This window comes from Sturnus vulgaris, chromosome Z (assembly GCF_052056855.1).
Source record: "Sturnus vulgaris isolate bStuVul1 chromosome Z, bStuVul1.hap1, whole genome shotgun sequence".
NCBI lineage: Eukaryota > Metazoa > Chordata > Aves > Passeriformes > Sturnidae > Sturnus > Sturnus vulgaris.
Genome location: NC_142283.1, coordinates 54,316,735 through 54,337,936, shown reverse-complemented (window position 1 = coordinate 54,337,936; position 21,202 = coordinate 54,316,735). Strand labels below are relative to the sequence as shown.

General features: G+C 41.8%; 1 long non-coding RNA gene across 6 annotated transcripts in view; it reads right to left on the bottom strand.

Moving 5' to 3' along the window:
- Nucleotides 1-21,202, bottom strand: part of LOC148219852 (uncharacterized) — a 127,274-nt gene that overhangs the window by 21,258 nt on the left and 84,814 nt on the right. For 5 of the 6 annotated variants that reach the window (XR_015799372.1, XR_015799368.1, XR_015799373.1 and 2 more), the window contains 3 exons: nucleotides 5,663-5,820; nucleotides 3,148-3,348; nucleotides 2,560-2,728 (listed from right to left, as the gene is read on the bottom strand). This is a non-coding gene — a long non-coding RNA (uncharacterized LOC148219852). The remainder of the gene's footprint in view (nucleotides 1-2,559; nucleotides 2,729-3,147; nucleotides 3,349-5,662; nucleotides 5,821-21,202) is intronic. The other variant, XR_015799370.1, reaches the window with a different exon arrangement.

The following is a 21,202-nucleotide window of genomic DNA, read 5'->3' as shown; positions in this document are numbered from 1 at the left end:
ACACAGGTGGAATCATTAGATGCTAGAAAAGATACTTAATTTTTGCTTTAGAAGAACTTAATATAAAGTTTTTAAAAGTAGTTCAGAAGTCTTGTTGCTCAGTTCTTAGCTTCGGTGTTTTGCTTATGTTTCACTGCTTTCCATGGGATGGAACGGAATAGAATAGAATAGAATAGAATAGAATAGAATAGAATAGAATAGAATAGAATAGAATAGAATAGAATAGAATAGAATAGAATAGAATAGAATAGAATAGAATATTTTCTTGAATAATCCATCAGCTTCCTGGTTTTGTGACAGGGGTGATCCTGAGTCTAAGCACATACATAGCAAAGGAGTACATTTATGCCATTTCAAGACATTGTAAACATAACCCAGATTTTGGTATCGTACAACAATATTAAGAAAACATTTAAAAACTTAAAAGGAGGTTGTATAAAACAAGGACTACTGCACAAGGATGGTATTTGATTAACAGCTGTAAACTTCAGACTCCTTGGGGTTTTTTTTCTCCTTGTAAATTAATGCAACTGGAACATGTTACAGGCAGATGCTAAGTCATAATTTGAAGTCTCTGAGACACTCAGTGTTCCTGGCGCAAATGAAAAAACCTTGAAAGAAGGGAAAATGAAGATCAGGTGGAAGGGCAGGGAATCTGGGAGCTGCAGGTGACAGCAAGGCAGGCTCATGACAGGGCTTGGTCACGGGCTGGGGAATGGCCAAGGTCATGCTTAGACACTGGCCCACAGGCTAAGGAAGGTTCGTGGCTGCCATGGCCAGGCAGGGCTCACTGGTGACGCAGCTCAGGCAAAGACCAAAAACAAGAGCCCGGCTTAAAATAGCAGCTTCCAGGGCAGGTGGAGATGATCTCTCTTGCTGAGGCTTCAACAGCTCAGGGTCTGGTTTACCAAACCTTCAAGTTTTGGGTTTTTTTGTTGTGGTTTGGTTTGGTTCTGGCTGTGTTTTTCCTTTGAAAATAAAACGAAGTAATTGTTCATATTCTTTCACCTTGTCCAGCAGACCTGAGAAGATGCCAGCAGGGCTTCTCTGTGTGAAGAACAAACCATGAGCAACCCTTGGTGGATGCCCTCTTTCCCCACACTGCCCTGCACAGGTGGGGCAATCTCAGGGTGCATGCAGTTCTTGAGCTCCTGGCTTCTATGAGACCATGAGGGGAGCACTGGTTTCCTAGAGCTCAGAGGGAACCCCACGTGCAGTCAAATGTTCATGGTTTGGTTCCAGTACCAGGTAACAGAAAGGAGAAGTCAAGTCCAAGGTTGCCTTCTCTGTTTACACCTCCCGTGCTTTGTCACTAACAAAATACTAATGTCTACACTTGAACCCTCTCACACACAGTACCACCCTGGCCTTCTTGGGATGTTTGTAATTAGAAGCCTAAAGTGAAGTGAGACAACAGAGTTTAATAAACTAATGTGTACCACTGAATTTGGGTGCAAGAATTCTGTACCACTGAATTTCTGAAGAGCTCTATCTGCAAAATCAAGCACAGACCAGTCAATGTGCATAATTTGTACAGATGAGGCAGTGAAGTGAGACATGATTATGCATTCTCTGAACAGCTCCCCACTTTCAACAGCCCACTATTTTGAGGTGTGATACTACACAAGTACCAAGTCCTTAACAGCCAACCAAGAATGGCCTTTTGAAAACACATCCTCTTCTGGAGGGCAGCTGTGTACTTCAATGGGCTGATTACTTCAATCCAAAGTTTTACATCTCTCTAGGCAGATGGACTGCATGGAAAAAAATTGCTGTTCAACAGGTAGGAAGAGAGCTGAGGTTTTTTTAACCATCAGTTTTTAGAACTTGCTTCCTTATTTTCATGAATATAGTGCCTGTTTCCAGGGAAATTAATCTTTAGCAGAGCGCAAAAGCCAAAAGTATCAACGCCCTGATCAGCAGGGAAGTGCAGAAGTCCCCAAGGTGAGTGTATGGATAGAAATCACATTGAGGGGCTCTTAATTGCAAGATTTTCAGCTTGCATAAGTCCTGGGCTGTTCCTGATTACTTTCTCTCTTCTCTCTGTTACTTGTCCTTTAGTCGAGAAGGAAAAGGTTTTCCCATTATGGTCATCTTTTTCACTGGCAAGGCAGCAACAGCTGTCATGATGCAAAAGCCAGCCTGTGAATGAGATTTAATTCTTTACTCAGTCAGTAACTTCAGATGACCATGGCTTTTTATTGATGCAGTCTTCTTCCTTTTGACTCACGGCATGCAGTATGCAAACCTTGACTGTATTTCCAAGAAACTCAAAAGCCACTTCACTGTATCAACTCAAAGCCACCTTATTGTATCAACACAAGAATTATAAAAAAACATTTCTTTCCTTACTTGCAGATCAAAACAAGCTGAAATATTCCTTGACAGAATTCCTGCTGGTGTTTTACCAAGGAATAGCACAGCAAAATTGACTGTTGTAATCTACAGAGTTTTTAAATCCTGTAATGATACAGAAATGTGAAATCTCAGACAGTAAAGGGAAAGAAATTTTTTCTGGCATCTGGTGGATATGGGTCACCACCAGCCCTGGAGTCTTACCCCATGTGACTTGGTACAGTCTGCTGAATCCTGTGATGGGATCCCACTGTGTTCAGCAGGATCTCCATTCTGCCTGTGTCTTAATTAGCTGGCATAATAGGGCTAGCTGACATTCAGATCTTGGAAGAGCCTGTTCAGGCTGAAAGAAGTTCCTTCCTGTCCAATTGACCTGGAGATTGGAAAGAAGTAGATCAGCTGTTTTCTTTTCTGGCTACAGCAAGTCATTCAAATAAAGTGCTTTGTTTGAGTCAGTGTTTTTGTCCCTTAATGCCAACTAAAGCCTTTCCGGGAGGTCTGTACGTTTTCTCCTGTATAAAGTTGCTTTCTTGAATATTTATGCTTAGGGCTGTATACATAAACTAATTAAGAAAATAAATGAAGTCCATAAAAACATATCCTGTTAGGAGCCACAATAGTCCTGATTTTTTACTATGCTTTTCTGCTGAAGTTTGGTCAGAGGGTTTGGTTTTCTATTTTTGTATGAGTTCAGCTGAATTATTTAATCAGGGATTATATGCAGGTGTCTTTCTTTCTCTCTCTCTCTCTCTCTCTCTCCTTTTATTCCCCTTAGGCTTTCTTGCAGCCTACCGTTTCTCCTGCTCTGTCGTCTCCTCACAGTTTCCCATGCAGTGGCTTTGGGAATTAACTCATTTAGTTTGGCATCTTTGGTCAGCATGGCAGCCTGGGGCCAGGCAGGCTTAGTGCTCAGTCCGTGAGCATACGCTGAACATCACCACCAGACTGTGACTCACTGAAAGGCTCCGTTGTGTACAGGCCCTCTTGTTGGTCCTGCAAGGGGGAATTACACCTCAGTCAGCCTTGCTTTTGCCATATTCCCATGTTTAGGCATTTTCATTCTTAGCACAAGTCTTAACACTTCCTTTATTTTCTTATAGTGGATCTGGCAGTGTCTGAAAGAGTGGGGTTTTAACAGTTAAAGAATGAAATGGCAGGAATATCCAGTCCATACTTCCTTCCTGGCACTTCACCTTTCCGATTACTGAGCTTGCTCTCAGTAATCTCAGGGACCAGTGGGAAAATCCAGGGCAAAGTACATTTACTCCCAATGGAGGATGGTCAGGCCAGGGAATATATATATATAGATAAACTATACCTACAGAATACATGGTACCCACAGCTGCTGGGGGTGCTGGCCTGTGTCATTCCAGGCTGCTTGCAACCAAAAGCGTGTGGAGAAGAGAGCTGTGAGGACTGTGAGGAAGCAAGGGCTTTCCTGCTTTCAAGAAGGGGAAGGGGAATCTGAGGAACTAGAGCCTGTGAACTTTCACCTCAGTCTCTGGGAAGGTGGTGAAGCACCTAATCCTGGAAACCATTTCGGGGAGCAAGAAGACGTCTTCGAGCAGTTAGTATGGACTTATGAAGGGGAAAACCTGCCCAAAAAACCTAATGGCCTTCCACAACACAGTGACTGGCTTGGTGTATGTACCATAGGAAAGGAAGACTGGGAAATAGTTACTCAGAACAATGGCTAGAGAAAAACTAGGTTCCTGCTGTATGTAATAGATTCAAGAAACGTTTACTTAGCATAAATTTGGATGCCTGCTGGATAATTTTTGTATTAGCGCTGACAGCTGCTTGCTGTAGCAGATGAAAGTACAGTGATGCTGCCCTCTTTGTGTTTCTTTCTTATTCTGGTACTGAGTCTCCATTAGCATTTCTGGAGGAGTAAATACGTTGGTTGGGAAAAGACGACTTTCTTCTAAATATTTGACATGGGTGTGTTATCAAGACATCAAGAGGAAAATGCAAAGATAAAGGAGATGCTGTTTGTCACTGTCTGCATTTTCAGACACCCACCACTACAAAAAAATGTGCTTTATTTTTAGGAAGAACCATAATAGAGCTGACTGCCACCAAGTGACATCTCTTTTATGAGTGGACTATGTTCAACAACTAAGGTGAATTTTGCTGTTGGAGTTGAGGAAATGTTCTTCACCTTTGACCACCTCCTTTTCTTTTTGAGTCACTCTCCCTGCCAAACAAAGGAAGGCAAAAACATGAGTAAAAACTACTAAACTAGCCACAGATATCCAGAGTGGGACCTGTCCTGCTTCTGTCTCTTAACAGAAGCTAGTATTAGATGTGTTAGAAGAATGTGCAAGAAAGGCTGTCAGTAACAACTCAGCACAAAAGAGAAGCCATTTATTATTTTTAGCATTCTCATGGTGATGGCACAATGATTTTTTTGATAGTAATTAGTCTTTGACAGCTTTCTGTAGCAGGATGCCATGCTGCCAGTATCTGTTATCTAGTCCTTCCATAATCCTCCAAATTTGACAATAGGCTCCATATGGACATATCTGCATGAAACCATTTCCAAATATTAATATGAAATACTTTTCCTTTTCTTTTCTACTCTTACAAAGGCCAAATAAAGAAGGCACTTTCCACAGATTTATCACTCATATCTTACCTTTCTGTGGATCAGTCTTTTTATCATGGGTGAAATCCTGCTAGAGAGAATTATTACAGTGACTTCTCTGAGCCAAAACCATGTATCTTTTTCCCTTGATTCTTGAGCTACTGACTTTCCCCCTTGAAAGAAACTTTTCTTAACACACCAGTGCTCTGTCATTACTTTTGTTCTTCTGTTACTGTTACATCTGTCTTGAGCTACAGTGAGCAAAATCAAATGTTTTTTTATAGACTGCATCATCACCGTGTCTGCTTGGAATAGAAAAAGATGAGTGTGCCTGAGTGGGAGGTAAAAAAAAAGACTATCAGGTGAGATATATTAGGAAGTATCTAAAAAGACTAGCATTGCCAAGTTAAATTTTTGATTTTCAGTGGATTACTGTGTATTATATTTATATGCACCCAATTATGTATTATTCTCTGATTTCTTTCAAAATCTGATCTGTGTAAAAGCTTAGCAAGTTTAGGTGTTTCTGATAAATTTCAGTGGGTACAGGACTTCAGTGCTGATGCCCAAGTAATATTGGCATTTCTGGCTTAGTGATGGGCAGCACCAGTCATGAATGTTTCTCTAGAGCTACAGGTGCCTCACACTTTGGGAAGTTATACCCCAGCTGCTCCAGGACACATCACGGGAAACAGAAATCAGCAAACCAGCAGCATTTACCTCGAACAATGTGTTGTGTTAAAAGATGTTCTCAGCAGTTGCTTGGGGTTTTCTGTATGATGTTGCCTTTGTGTAGAAAGGTTCCTTGTAGGTATGCCAGACTCCCAGATGACTGGCACTTACCTTTGTCTCACCTGTGTTTTCATGATGGAGGACACCTGCCACAGGGAAAAAACGATAACTTGAAACATTTTGTCTTTGTAGGTGGTTTCAGTCCAATTAACAAGGTAGGCTAATTCTGGTGAATGCATTTTTCTTTGTGACACATCCAGGCAATCTAAGTAGGACAAGGAAACTGATATACTTCTCTGTTGCTGATCCTGAAGTGATACTTTAGGCATTGCATGCCTACCTGCTGCTGTCTGTGCAAACAGTACCTATATCCTTGCCCTTAGCTGACACCAAATTAACACTATTTGTGCTGTAACTAGCTTTAAGTCTTCAAAACAGACACAAAATTCATAGGAAGAACTAAGAAAATTTTTCTGCAATTTTTCCGTGCAGCTCCTTCTGCCCTCTTAAACAGTACAGTGATAGAGAAGAAATTTGGCAGACAGAGAACCACAGCCATGAAAGAAGAGAAGTTCAGTAAACATGTGAGAGCATGACCATGTTACACAGTTTGGAGGACAACCATTTTCTATGAGGCAGACTTTTTGATGAGGATACACTATGTTCCTGAAGCTAGAAGTTAAAAAGAAAAAGGCAGGAGGAATTATGTCTCTGTGTGCTTCTTGAGAAGCCTCTGTCCGGTCTGACATGCATGGTGCTCTCTTTGCTCTCATAGTGACAATCTAACAAGGAGGGATCAGGGGCACAGTGTTCTAGGATAGAAGGTTATGTGTTGTAGCAGGGACATTGGTGGGAAGGTTGTACAAATGTTTTAAGTGTATGAAAGACACAGAGCAGTGAAAGAGCAAACTGTTAGGCAGTCTAGGTTATGCAGTATTTTGGTAAGAACTGGATTAACTTCTGGCTGTAATACTGTCATACAACTAGTGGGGTAAAAGTCTGAATAAAACAAAATGAAAGTGATTGCCCAACACGTATCTTTATTTACAGCTTTGTCTCCTAGACTAGTTCCTTTCTTTAGAATTTATCTCATACACTGCATTTAAGTCATGGTCATCTTAGACACAGATTCCTCTTGGAATCACTTGTTTTGTTGATCAGATACTAAACAGTAATAGGTTTATAATAGGTCTAAGTTTGGTGGTTGTTTGTTGATTTTTTTTTTTAATTTAAGGGAAATAGCACTCCAAAGGGATTTTGTCCCGTGCAGTGTAATACAGCTGTGTTTTTGTTACCTGCTTCTATTAAATCCTAAGCTCAAAACACTCTGCTGTGTCACTTGCAGCGAGTTCTTGCTTGATGCACTCCTTACAGTTCTGCCCAGCTACTCTGTGTGAAGTCTTGAAATTTGTCTCTAATGAAAGCATTGCCCTCAGGGGAAAAAAAATCAATTCATGACCAGGAGAGAGCAAGAAATAAAGAACCCACCGCTTTTAATAATCAGTTCTGGAACTTAACCTTGGCACTAATTGCAGCAGTGTTACTTTTATCTTCATAACATAAGCAAAAAGGAATCCCATGTCAGTGAGCTTATAAATTGTATTTTGAATGAAACTTCAAGCAGCACCATTCCAGGGCAAAGGTGTATGATTTGAAATCATTAGACTGGATTCACTCTTGGAGTACAGTTCTGCTGAACCCTGCAGAGCAATGCTGGTAATGTAATCGCCTCACAGATACGCAGTGCCTCGTCTCTTGTCAGAACAAGTTATACCCCGGACTTTAATTCACACCAACCCAGCTGAAGTTTGGCACGGTCCTTAGCTGTTTCCCAGTTAGACTGTTATTTACTTTGTTTCTGCAGCATAACTACATCGATTAAAACCCCAGTTTGTGGGGTAAACATCTAGTGATTTTGCCTTTAGAAAATTGATCTGCTGATGCATCTCCACCAGTCGAAATCTTTCCCTTCTGATGCGTGGAGGTGAGAGGGGAAAGAAAGTGTAATAATACTAACATTCCTCAGAAAAATGATTAACAGGTACTAAGACAATTGCGGAGAAATAAAGTTCAACAAAACGCAGCATTGTTGTAAGCTTCAAGTCTTGTGCATTGCAAATAACGATGTCTTTCATTTTGCACTAGTCTAACAACAGATAATTATTATTCTTTGCTAACAGCTGGTTATATCAACATTCTACCCAGTTATGTCCATAGACATTCATAACAACATGCTGAGTACAGGAAATATTCTGACTTAATTTTATCTGTTTAATGTTGGGACTTGCTTTTCAAATTCAGACAGGTAGACCAGGCCTGCTCCCATTAAGCTTAATGATAATTTGAACATTGATTTCAGAGGAAGCAGCACTGGACTCCTGTCAAACATGAAATTTAGGATAAAAGTGGTGATGAAGGAAGGCTCTCATTCTGACCTGCTGATCTCTGCAGTGTGTGTATGAATAGAAGGTAGGTTACATAATATGCTTGTCTCTAAGGAGATACATATCCATTTTCTAGTTTGATTTCACACCCATCCTTGATAGCATTATTTGATAATATGTGAAAAATTCCTGGACCACATTCTCTGCTTATGTAATAAGTGTAAAACCTGTGACTTGCTAAGAACTGGTCTAGCATGGTACTCCCTAGGTGAAGACAGTGAGGTGTGCTGCACTGCAGACAAATAAACACTGTTGTCCTTACAAGTAACTAGCTGTTTGATTTTTTAAATACACGATTAATTTTGTTGAAAGTAATACCACTTATTACAGAGTCACAGAATGGCTGAGGCTGGAAGGGATGTCCAGAGGTCTTCTGGTCCAGCCCCTCCTAAGGCAGGGCTACCTGGAGCTGGCTGCCCCAGACTGTGTCCAGATGCTTTGCTGCATTTAGGTGTTTATACACACTGACAAGATGTACACTTCAGGTGTGTGTGCTTCTCTGAACAGCTTCCTGTGGGCATCATGTGTGATCCCTTTGCTGTTTTATATTTCCCAGCAAGAAAGTTCTAATATGTACTGATATGGACTGAATAAAGATTAGTAAAAAAATTTGAAATGCTGTGGATTTGAACTTTGGACATTTCACATGCAGATGTAAGATATAAGTGTAAGTAAAAAGATTTACAGGATGTTTTTCACAGAAAAATTCTGAAGTGCTACCATGTTTTATGAAGAATTAACTCTCAATTTTGATTATTTTACTGTAAGGTCAAAATAATCAAACTGATCAATTCCTTGCTTTTCTGATAGCAATTTTCTTTAAGAAACAAAGCACTCCTATAAGAGCCAAGACTTGATTTAATTCCTATTAGGACAAAGAGATAGGCGCTATCTGAGAGTCTTGTCCTACATTCAAACACATGAATGAAATTTTTGTTTAAAGTCACGATACTGCTTCTTGGATGCCTGTCTATGAGTGGGCTCAGAGAGACTGCCCTTTCCAAGGGACTCTCCTGAAGAAAAGACAATACAAGTGTCATGGGGACTCCAGAGCAGTTTTCCAAAATACTTGAGGTAGGTCGTTGTAGCTCCATCCTACTCTTAGGATAGAATTGCAAACTTGTACTTGGGTTCTCACAGCAGAGGGAGTCAAGGCCAAGGGGTGTAAAGTGTTCCCGTGATGTTTTTTCCTGGCCTCTATCACTTCTGTCAGTCCCATTAGGCTAGATTGCCTGGAAATGTTTAAGTGATGCAATCCTGGCAACACCCCCACCTTGGCAAACCACATCTCCAGTTGCTGTGAGAGCTCCCAGGGGTCCCCTTTTCAGGAACAGGTGTGCAGTTAACTAGTTGGAGAGATTTAAATACAGGATCAGACTTCATGAAAGGGGAAAGACCACAGGAGAATCCCCAGGGTGTGGGTACAGCTTGCAAGCAAAGCACAGGTGATTCAGTTCTTCAGGTGCTGTGGTTTAACCCCTGGCTAGTGTGGATGGGCAGAGAATTGTTCCCAAAGCTTTAATGTGCAGTTAGCTAATGTAAAGCAAGACTAAACTGGGCAGATAAACCCTTCTTTCTCAAACCAAGCAGCTGTTGCTGCACTTGATCCTGCACTTGTTCCAACCTCCTGTCACACTCTCTCTCCCAACTTCCTGTCAATCTGTCTGTCCACCACTTATTCCAGCATCCTCGAGGATTCAGTGGTTCTCAGTACCAAAGAGGGCACCAAAGAACATGGCATTTGGGCTGCTCCCAGGCCTGCTCACCCAGGCCCCTAACACAAATGGCATTTCAGCAGGAAAGTTAAGTGTTGTGGCTGGGTGGTGTTCAAAGCATAGGCACAGGGACTCAGAAAGACAAAACAGAACCCTGAATTGCTAAAGCCTTCAGGTAGTGTGTCTTCAACACCAGACAGCAAGCTTTGTAAGGAACCTTTGAGAGCCAGAGTTTATCCATGGAAACAGCTAATTATCATAAGAAGAAAGGAAGGGAGGCTTTCCCTGAAACAATAATGGGACAGGGGAGGCACAGGTACACAGTAAGTGCCACCTTCTAGATGAGAGTGAAAGGTGGATCCTGGAATCACTGCTTCTAATTTTCAGCACTTAGCAGAGTTTGTTGTCCCAGTTTGCCCATCCAGCCCATTTTTTGTGTGGTCCCTGTCAGGATGCCATCAGAAACTCTCCTTCAGTTATTGTCCATAAATATGGTATATTTCTGTCAGGGGCTATCATGCTTTGTTCCCTGAGAGGGTGGAATTATGTTGTGAATTATGATGTAAAACTCTAATGTTTACCCCAACTCTGTCAAAAGGTACTATTTTTGCTGGCTAACCAGTGTCAGTGTATGATGTAATGCCCTTGGCATGGTAATATTTTTGCTGCCAGAGTTGAAAACTGCCGGATGGCCTTATATTAAAAATCCTATAGAGACTACAATAAGCATAGTCTATATTAAAATACAATACTTTCCTTCCTAAATTACTAGATTCAGAGTGATTGAATGAAGGATGTTGGTGAGTACCTTAGGTAACCAACCAGTATTGTTTCAATGACTGCTGTTTTGCAAGTGATATTCTATGCCTTTACATCAATCTATTTCCATTTGTGGCATAAGCCCCTGCATTTGTCTCTGAGCTCTTTAATGATATTATTGTGATAGGCGAGAAAGAAATTACAGTCATCTGTAGAGAATGCTGAAAATGTTGAAGACCACAAATGGAAGGCAAAATCTAAACATGTGAGATAAATCAACACAATTCTGTACCACTAAGGTTTCTTCAGAATAGCTTGCATCAAAGGTTAGAAGCAATCTTATGTGCAGGTATAAAAAATTGTAAATACCTATGTAGAAAAAAAAAGTTCTTTTTTTCTTGTCAAACATCATCTAAATTCCAGTTGTATTGCAGTCCTGTGCTACTGCTAACTAGCAGGTCTTTCTGCATTTCACTTTTAATCAAACGAAAAATAAATGATGTGGCCTCGAACACACATCAAAGAAGGAAGCAGAGTTGCTTCAGCGGATATTCTATTCAAAAAGAAGAATAGATCCAATTTCTAGAACTTACTTATCCTGTGCCTGGGGCTTACACCTAGGGAAGCTTTCTCTTAGCTGTCACAAGAGCCTGCAAACATCCTAATCAAAACAAACCCAAATCAGATCGATTTCCCCTGCTCTTGTTAGCAGGGTTGCTTTGTTATGTTGTGAAAACAAAAAGAGAGCAATGCAACAAAAACGTGTTACTGCTTGATTTTTCTGGTGTGAGGACACTGACGGGTCTGTTTGAGACCTGGTGATGTGACTGTAACACAAATTGCCACTGTTATGTTTTGAAATCTCTACAGGAAACACTCAGTCTTCACTAGCAGTGTGTTTCTCGCTCATGCTGAGCCCTGCAAGGCTGAGCTGCTGCAGTGATTCAGGTGCGAGTGCAGACGCCCAGGCAGAGAGGCAGGGTGGCTACATGTGTCCTGGCTGCCTTCCCACTGGAGTAGCCCTGCGGCCAGGAGTGCCCCTTCCCTTCCCTGTGTCTGCAGGAGCCGGTGGGACCCCGCGTCTCACACACCTCCTGCCTCACAACCCGGCAGAATCATGTTAATTACATTAATCAAGGAATCCTCCTGGGGCATAAAATGATGCTTTGACATTGTGGAGATGATGAAGCTATTTAACATTCAGGCTGTAATCCCACAGTCCTTCCCTACCCACAGAAATCCTTGGGTTTGAGCACATACTGCATTGCATGGACTTAGTGTCCTGCCTCATAGACAGTTCAGCTTATGTTTAAACAGGATGAGTATGGAGTATGTTTGATCTCCCCTGTTTACTCTCACCAGCCTCTGAAGTCAAAGACCTGCTTATGCAAGCAATCCGTGGGGGGCAGGAGGAGGCTGAGGTACAGGCAGCTCCTGTAGCCCACTCAGTTTCTTGACAACAGGGTAGTTTTCATAACCCCTCAGATGCAGATTTTTTATACCCATCTTCTGAACTCTGTGACAGCCATGGTTTCCTGGGGAAAGCTAGGGCACAGCCAAGTCTGAGCTAGCTGTCTCTGCATCTAGACACGACTGACCTAATTATTCCAGGCGTTTGTGCATCTTGAAGCTCTGCTGGTCACAAGTGGTTAGTAACAGTGTGGAAACAAAACTGCTCCCTACCCCCTTTCAGGTTTTGCAGGCAGCTCTTACCAGGGCACCTCCACTGTCTCATTCTCTCCCTCAGCATGCACCCTGGTCTGTGGTTTTGAGACCCACTGTAATTCTGTATTTTGGTGTTTTCTTATTGCATGACTAGTTTTAGGCTGCTTAGAAACACAGCATATCTTCTCCATTTTAGATTCACAGCCTTTCCACTGTCTGCTGCTACAGCTGTTAAAAGAACTGTGTTGTAAAAGCTATTCCCCTGAGCTGTGGGATTTGAGAAAATGGTTTCTTCATTGAATAATGTATTTTTGCACATGGCAATACTGTTTGCATAAGGGGGTCAGATGGAGGATGGTGGGCAACAGGCAGATCACAAATGAAACACATTTTGTTACCAGGGCCTGCATTTACATATGGAGTATGAGATGGAAGTTCAGTGTTTTCTTCTGATCCAGGAGAGTGCTACAGAAATTCTGTGGCAAAATCACTAAGATGGTGGAGCTGGGGCATGAACCCTCGTGCTCTGTATCTGTGACTAGTGTCCTAATCATTCACATGCTGCTGCTTGATGTGTAATTTAAAGTGCCACACAAAGTGAGCAGACTCACAGTGGAGAACACCCTGCAAGAGCCCTGCCTCAAAACCAGAAAAGTCGACAAAGGTGTATGGAACAAGAGTCCCTTGTCCTCCGTGGTTAGAAAGAAGCAAGACCTTCCCTCTCTGCTGTTCTGCTTACCCTTGACTTTTGTGCTGCTTCCCCTACTTTTGTTACATGGGCTGCAAAATAAAACATTTTTTATTGTTTGGAATGCTAAATTTATCTGGTACAGAAGGGAAATGTTCAGATTTCCATTTAACTGGTAAGAATAAACGATCAAGTGAAGAGTGAAATGGTGGGACTTACTACCAAAATAAGGATGAGTAATTGCAGTGCCCGTCCAGCAGTCTGGCTACTCAGACTCCCTCTTCCCCTGAACTCCACTGCTGGGCATTCTCCAGGCTCAAATGGCCCACTCTCCCCATTCACTGTCCTTGCTGTGGAAATGTGCTAGCATCAGCTGCCCTTCCACAACATGCCCCTCCTCTCCCTCTGTCTGGCTCTCATCTCTTGGTTTGCTGTGCTCTTACTCTCAAAGCACTTTCAGATCTCATTTTTCTTCCTAGAAATGTTTATTGCTGGACCTCCTTGCAGGTGAACAAAGTGAGGGATACAAGACAAGTCAGTCACCCTGATCACTCACTTGCCTCTCCGTAAGAAGTAAGTGTGAGGCAGCTATGCACCAAAGCTAGGAGCCACATTTTCATTTTTTGATTTTTTTTTTTATGATTGCTTTGTGATCAGCAATTGCTTTGTGATTTTATTTTTTGTTTTGGTGTCATTTCCTAACAACAGTTGGCTCACCTTTTGTGGGACTGACAGGATAAACATTCTTCTGGAAAAAAATAAGAGCATCCACAGAAACATTTAACTACCTGCTTCATGGATTTCACTCCTCCTTTTTTTCCCTCCAGTTTTTTTTACTGTTTTTGTTTTGCTATCACTTCTTTCTCTCCCAGCACACAGCACTTGTGACCACCCTCCCACACGTTGCAGGTGCCAGCTTATCACCACGCCATGTCTGCAAGCTTCTGAATTCTGAAAGTGGAAATACCCAGAACTGAGCAATTACAGAAGAATTTCAGGGGGTTGTTTATTTATGCAAATACTATGTTTCTGGTGCACATGCTGCAGGGGAACTACTGAATACCTCACCCAGGCTACGGTTCAAAACAAAGCAAAAAACCACAGAAGTTTAAAATAACAGATTATAGCCACTGTACTTTATTTCTTTTATCTGTTGAAAAATGTGTTTGTCTAGGTCCTGACGTAAGTTTTGTCCCTGGACCCATCAGTATTATAGAAAACAAGAAGATACCTTTTTCTTCCCAATCAGTATATTGTCCTTTTCTTTGTTTAGGCATTTTGAAAGGAAACTGAACTAAAATAACCTGAATATTGTCCTAAGACATCATTAATAAATGCAATGGAGTTACAATATATATATGAAAAGTTTCTGGATTCATTCTCCCCTTCTTCTTATCCTCTCTCTTCATTTCTTGTGTCCAAGAAGCAGATAACTGCAAATGGAGATTTGCAAAGCAGTGAAGAGGATTGATTTTAATGGCAAATGCATGGCTAATCCCATGCAATGCTTTCAGATTTCAACCCCCACTTCATAGTCAGTGGCTGGAAAAGGCTGCAGAGTTAATCTGTGAGCTAATGCACGTATCTGCTAAGCATTCCTGTTCAGCACAGTCATGTGGGCCCTATGCATTGTGGCCCAGGAGGGCTGGGGATATAGAGGGACTGCTGCAGGTCTGGCTGCAGCATCACTGCAACCCTCTCCAAAGTGGTTTGTGTTGGCCTGGGGAAAGCCCCCATCTCTGAGCTTCCAGGCGTTGGGGCTGGGATGGCGTGCACCCCAAGACTCTGTGTGTCCATCAGTGCTTCCCCAGCACAGGCTGCAAGCCTCCTCATGCAGCAGTCCACACACCCACTCAGCTCGTGGCCCCGCTGCTGCCACAGTTTTGGCAGCACTGCCTTAAACTGGCACAGGTAGGTGCCACTGCAACCTGCCCCTATTACACTCCCCGTGTCCGTCAGAGCCCATCTTAAAATGAGCTTTTGCTGCGCTTTCCTTGGAGCATGTTAGCTGGCTGATGGGGAGCCCTCACTTGGCTGCATGCCCTGGCATGGTGACTCAAAGCTGCAAGGTAAAGTCACTGTTAATAGCAGAGCGGCAGAAGCGCAGTCTTGTGATGAAACAGGAGTTACACTGCCTGTTTACAACTATGGCATTTAATTGTCACTAATAATGCCATTATTATGTCTGTATAGAGAGTTTTTTCTCTGATATAAGAAAGCAACAAACGGTATTAGCCTTTTGGTGTAGCATGGTATCCAGATAAGCTGTGGGGACATTACAGTGTGCATGAATCTTGCCTTTGTAGTCTGGCTGGTGTGCAGGTGATGAGGGATGCAAGCAGAGACTGGAGATTCAGGGAGAGTGCCCAAATCGCAAGGGAAGGGTCAGAAGAGACAAGAAGGCTGCGGGGAGTGGTCCCTTGTGCTGTCAATGACAGCCCTGCCTGCTTGCCTCTTCAGTAACTGTCTCCCTCAGCTGCCAGGGCAGCCCTTAGAGGGCTGTGCGTGGGCTGTGGGGGATGCTGAGGTGGCGGCTCTGCAGGCAGTGGGTGGGCATAACAACCTGCTTCTGGGCTAGCTTTCCCTGGAAACTCACAGGAAACTCCTCCTGCAAGGAGAGCCAGGTGAAATGAAGTGCTCCCAAGGGTGACTGCAGCAGCAGCTGGCTCCATGTCCCCAGGGCACTATCTCACCTCTGGCCATGGGCAGAAGACCCCAGCCTTGAACTTGCAGGTCTTCCTGCAGGGCCAGAGGAGAGAGTCCCAGGGTCCTCAGGAGCAAGTTAGGCTCTCCACCTGGTAACCTGCTGGGATGCACAGAGCCATCAGGGAGAGTTCAAGTAGAAGGGAAAGCTGGAAAACCTGACATCTGCTTCCCACCCAGCTTCCAGTGCCCAGATGCTTATAACAGCATCAGTGTCCTTGAGGTTTCCACGTCCTCACTCAGATTTGTTTGAGTTCTGCCAGAAGGCTCAAAGTTGAGGGATTACTCACAATCAGAAAGAGCTGGCTCCCCCTTAGGACTTGTTTCCTTTGCATCTAGACTTAAAATATGCAATTTTGAGCATCTGCACCTTGCTTCCAGATGAAAGGAAGCAGCTACAAAGCTGTGATGGGTAGAGCACAGCTGAATGCTTCAGCAACTTGCTTCTCTGTGAAATGAAGTTCCACACACCTCAGAGATGATCCTGAAGCAGGTGTGGAAGATTTTCCATGTCTTTTTTGCACATCTTTTCACCAGTGAGGTGACGGATGGTATGGTGCACAGTCAAGCCTATCACATCATTATTTTTTAAGTGGATTTTGGTTGTCTTGTTGTATCTGGGTTTGTGTTTGATGCACAAGTTTTTTGGCAGATGATTTTGAATTGTATGGATGTATGAGAGACACGCCTCAAATGCCCAGGTGATGGGAGGTTTTGTATGGATGAAGCACAAGATATATGAAGTGTTACAGGCAGAATTACACAGACAGATTATATGAAAAAAGGATAACTTGTGAATGGCCTTTATCACTTTAAAATATATTTAAGAACAGGGAAATGACTGTGTCAGTGATTCCCAAAGTGCTCAACAAAAGCCTCAGTATAATCTTGAAATATATTTTCCTGATTGTTGTCAGATGCTAATTAGGGAAACAAACAGGCATTCACCGAAGATGTCTGTATTTATTTCAGACTTAATTATGCTAACCTAGAAACAAGATCAGACAATCATCCAGAGGCTACTCTTTAGCTTGTTGTTCAGCTGGCAATAGATAACCACGTTGCATCACGTATTTTAAGGTATTGTGATTCAGAACAATCAACTCAGGCTTGCTCTTCAGCAATTTTTGTTCTTCTTTGTGGAGAGACTTTACCTCAGAGTTTGGAGAAGATATATAATCACTCACTGCGAGACAAGAAATTATTTTACAAGAACAAATGCTGGTTGCCATGGTTTCCAAGAGGGAGAAAATCCAAGGTCATTCACTGAAAATACTTCATAACAGCCAGCAGCGAGGATACTCCCTCACTCCAGCAAGTAACCCTCCCTTGTCTGTAGATACATTCCTCCCATCTCCACTGCTATGCAGCTTCCTGTTTAAGCCACAATAACACTGATAAGAACATGATGTGAAAAGCCTACGGTGTATCTGGAAATAAACAGTCAAACCTGGAGTAACAAGCCTGTGGGATTTCACAGTTGGCTGCTTTCTGGCTCCGTGTGTGTCTCTCACCTGAAGGAAAGGCCAGAGTAGCCCCACATGGATGGGCTGGCATGTGGACAAGCAAATGGAAAAAACACTAGAGATAGGACCCTGCATTTACAGTTATGCTAGAACAAAATGTCAAAAGCTACGTTTCATGGCTTAGTCCTCTGGATCTGAAGTACAAGAAAAATTCTGTTTCTTTCAGTGACTGAGGATTATGGCACAATAACTGCTCCTGAATGTCTCAGCACTGACCTACCTATGTGGTGGTGACAGTAACAAAGCTTCAAACAAGTAAAATCCAGCTCTGAGACCCTTCAGAATCCCACGATGCCAGAAGTTTCTCCTTAAATTGGAGCTGCCAGGACAAGTTAATTAATAGATAATGTTATTCAGCTGTTTATTGGAAACAACAGATTTTCATTCTTTCGTGAGTTTACAGCGTTTTGTTCATGTTTTTACAAATGCAAAATCTGTGTGCACTGATAATGCATTTGTAAAATTATGCCATGGCAAACCACAGTTCACTAAACTTGACTCATGAAAAGTAAATGCAACCATCTAAGGTGTGTCCAAAGCCTTAGTGCACGAAGCATACTTCTTGCATGATGGGGTGTGTTGTATGTGGTGTCCCACGTACTAGTGCCATAAAATCAGTGACACTTGAGTACTTGCTAATTTCCCCTTCTGTCAATTTAAAAACCACAAAAACAACAACAGCAATGTATTAGATTAGAAGTGACAAGGGAAATGGCTACATTTAAGTGATAGAAATAACATTTTGCAATGGACCATTGGCTGCACTGTGTGCACAAATGCAATTCAAATTGCCAAGCCAGCATCTCAGCAACTGAATATCTTGCACAGGGGGCAAAGTCTTTGTTATTTGAGCACTGGAGAGTATATAGGTACCAATGCAACCAACTCCTTTTTTGACAAGGCTTCTGGATCCAGATGGGCAAGAATTCTAGGTGTGAGATGAGACCTTCTGCTGCTAACTTGTTATTCAAATCAGAAGAGATCGATGTACAAGTAAATTATAGAGAAAGAAAAGCACAGATGGAGATTCAAGGGCTGAATTTTACAAAGGATTTAGGACCCAAGTATTGTTCAGGTTCTGCTTTTAGCATCTATATTCCCAACGATCTCCCTAACCCTTCATCACAAGTGTTACCTCTAGGGAAAGCCTGTTACTGTCACGGCACCACAGTTTTGCCATAAAACTGCCCAGATGCACAGAGCTGTTTCTGAATTTTTGTACTCTTGCCCCAGTGCAAACAGTTCTTTAATTCACTAACACTTCACTCCCCTTGGGTATTGAGATGTCTGAGCCTAACTCCCAGTCTTCAGAGGCTTTTATCAGAAGTACAAATATAAATTCCACAACTGGTAAATAATTAGAAATGTTTCTCATCTGGTATTGGCGAGCAAGTCCATGCAGCTAATAGCTGTGACCCTGGCCTGGAAATCTGAACAACACCACTCTCTGTTGCTCTACCTCTGACTCATTATCTGCCCTTGAAGGAATCATGTTGACCTCTCTGTGTCCTGATTTCCTCAGTTTTTAGATAACAATTATATGTTCCCACACTGAAGCTGTCAGGTTGTAAAGTGCTTACAATTTCTCTCTGACCCCTTTGTGAAAGTCAGAGGGACCTCTTCTACAAGAGTTCAGATGCTGACCCCCGTTAATTTCCTCACATAAGTGTCTTTTGGTCTGTCTTGTCTATGTTTTCAGCCTCAGGTCTAAATTTTTGAGTGAATCAGATATATGGGGTTTAACCTGTCATATCCCCAAAAATGCTATTTGGTCATTAAATCCACTTCACATAGATATAAGTACTTTAACTGAATGTATGTATTCATCATATTTGTACAGGACTTATTTTTTAAAAAGAAAAAGAAAAATAAATAGTAAAAGAAAAGAGAAGAAAAGAAAAAGGAAAAAAGAAAAAAGGAAAATAAGTGAAACCATAAATTTATCAAAAATACTTTGCCAATATATTTTTGGTTTTGCCTACGGATGTGAAATACTTAAAAATATGCCCCTCTGTTTAAAACAAAACTATTCAATATAGAAGACTAGACTCTACTGTTCAGCAGTACCAGAGCATTCACATGACTTAGAAATGCCTAGAAACAAAGAAGAACACAGTTTCAGGCTGTCTATGTAATAAAACAACAAACTATTTTGATCATATATATAGAAATTACTATTTCAGCATAGCCTTTCCTTTCCAAACTTTAAAATAAACAAGTTTCATTTCCTTAAGGAGCCTGCAGGGAATGTGTGTTAGGCATTGCAGTGGTACCTGCTATGCCAGCAGAGCTGGTAATTTTCTTCCCTCTCCTAGTACACATATCTAGATGAAATTCTTGCAGCTTTCCCTTGCTGCATTGAAGATTTTTATCAGTTTTCTGCTCACTAAATCACAGCTTTTTCTATGTCAGGCTGTACCACAGTCTGACACAAGCTGAGCTGAGAAGGGGAGTGGCACAGGCAGAGACCATCATCACAATGTAATGTTCTTACTTAATGTTTAAAATGTCATTTAGATTGTCTCTATCTTTCCCTTCCACATTGTTCCTATAGAAGTCTTCATTTTCAAAGTCATTATTTTCTCTTTTTCTTTCATGTTTGTCCTTTTCCTGTATTTTTGTTAGGTTGGGCTTTTAAAAATTCCTTTTAAAAGCTTTCCCATCTCACAACTTCACTTTCCTCTTGATTCAGTCCCTCTGGTGGAATTTTCTCGTTGCTAAATTCCCCTTCTTCAGCATGTATATGTGCACAATCCACAGCACTTCCTGCAACTTTCTCTCTGCATATTTTCTCGCTGTATCTCCAACTTTGCCCTCTCCTTGTCCTCAAGGCCACTCCGTTCTCTCCTGCCTCCCAGCAGCACCTCTCATCTCTCCTCCAAACCCCAGCCTCCCTGATGCTGCTCATCCACACACAAGAAGAGGGCCTGTAAGAAAAAAACAAGCAAGTTTTCCAAAGAGATATATAGGTGTAGACATACTTTCAGTATTTTCCATCTTCTGACTAATCATGATTTGCTTACTATCTATACATGCTGATCTTCTTGAACAGGTTACAGAGGTTTGCCAAAATTGCTCTACTACCAAAAAAGCATGGCACTATGGCAGTTAAGCAATTAAAAACAGAATGCCTCCCACATTTTCACAGTAAAAGTAACAGACTACATCTCCCAGAACAGTTTACGGGCATGAAACAAATTCCCACTTCCCAGCCACTCTCTCAGCATTAACTACAGAAACAAAAGTATTTTTCTTCTTCACATTAACTCACTCTTGTTCTCCATGATGGAATTGATGCTGTCATTTTTATCCTTTAGATTTTAGTCATTTAGATGCCAGTGTAATTCATGCTTCCTCTGATCCTGCTTTTGTCCCTGGTAGTGGCTTGGGAGAGAAGTTTGCACATGCATATACACAATGTATATGTGTGGAAGAGGGTTTTGTGAATTTATCTATCTTGCATCTAACCGTAAAATCAAAAGATATGAGAGACCAGCTGGGTCTGACAATTTTATTGTACTGATCGTTCACCTATTCCTGTAGGGGAAGGCTGGCACGATGCCATGAAGCAGTCTTGAACTAATAAATATGCTGTGATGTAATAAAAAGGGAAATGTGTTTTCAGTTCCTGCTTCCTACATCAGAAAGCCACATCATGTGGACCCAATCTAATTATATATAAAAATAAGGAAGGAGAAAGGAGCCAGGTATATCTGCTTTATGTCATCTCATAATAAAGGAAAAATCCCCTCATTTCTGATCAACAAGTCAATTCAGCAGAGTATATCATATTAACAAAATCATAAATCCCCAATATTACTGTAATCTTTTTGTATTTGTTTCTCAGCTACAGTTTTTCCAAATGAACTTCAGCTGATTTTAGAGCCAAAAGACAAAATCCTTCTGTGTTTCACATAGAAACATTTTGAGAGTACCAGGAAGGAAAAAGATTAAGCTACTTGGATATAAAGCATGAGCAAAAGGAGAACCTATCTGTAACCATCTCCTGCCACATCTCACGTGAATTA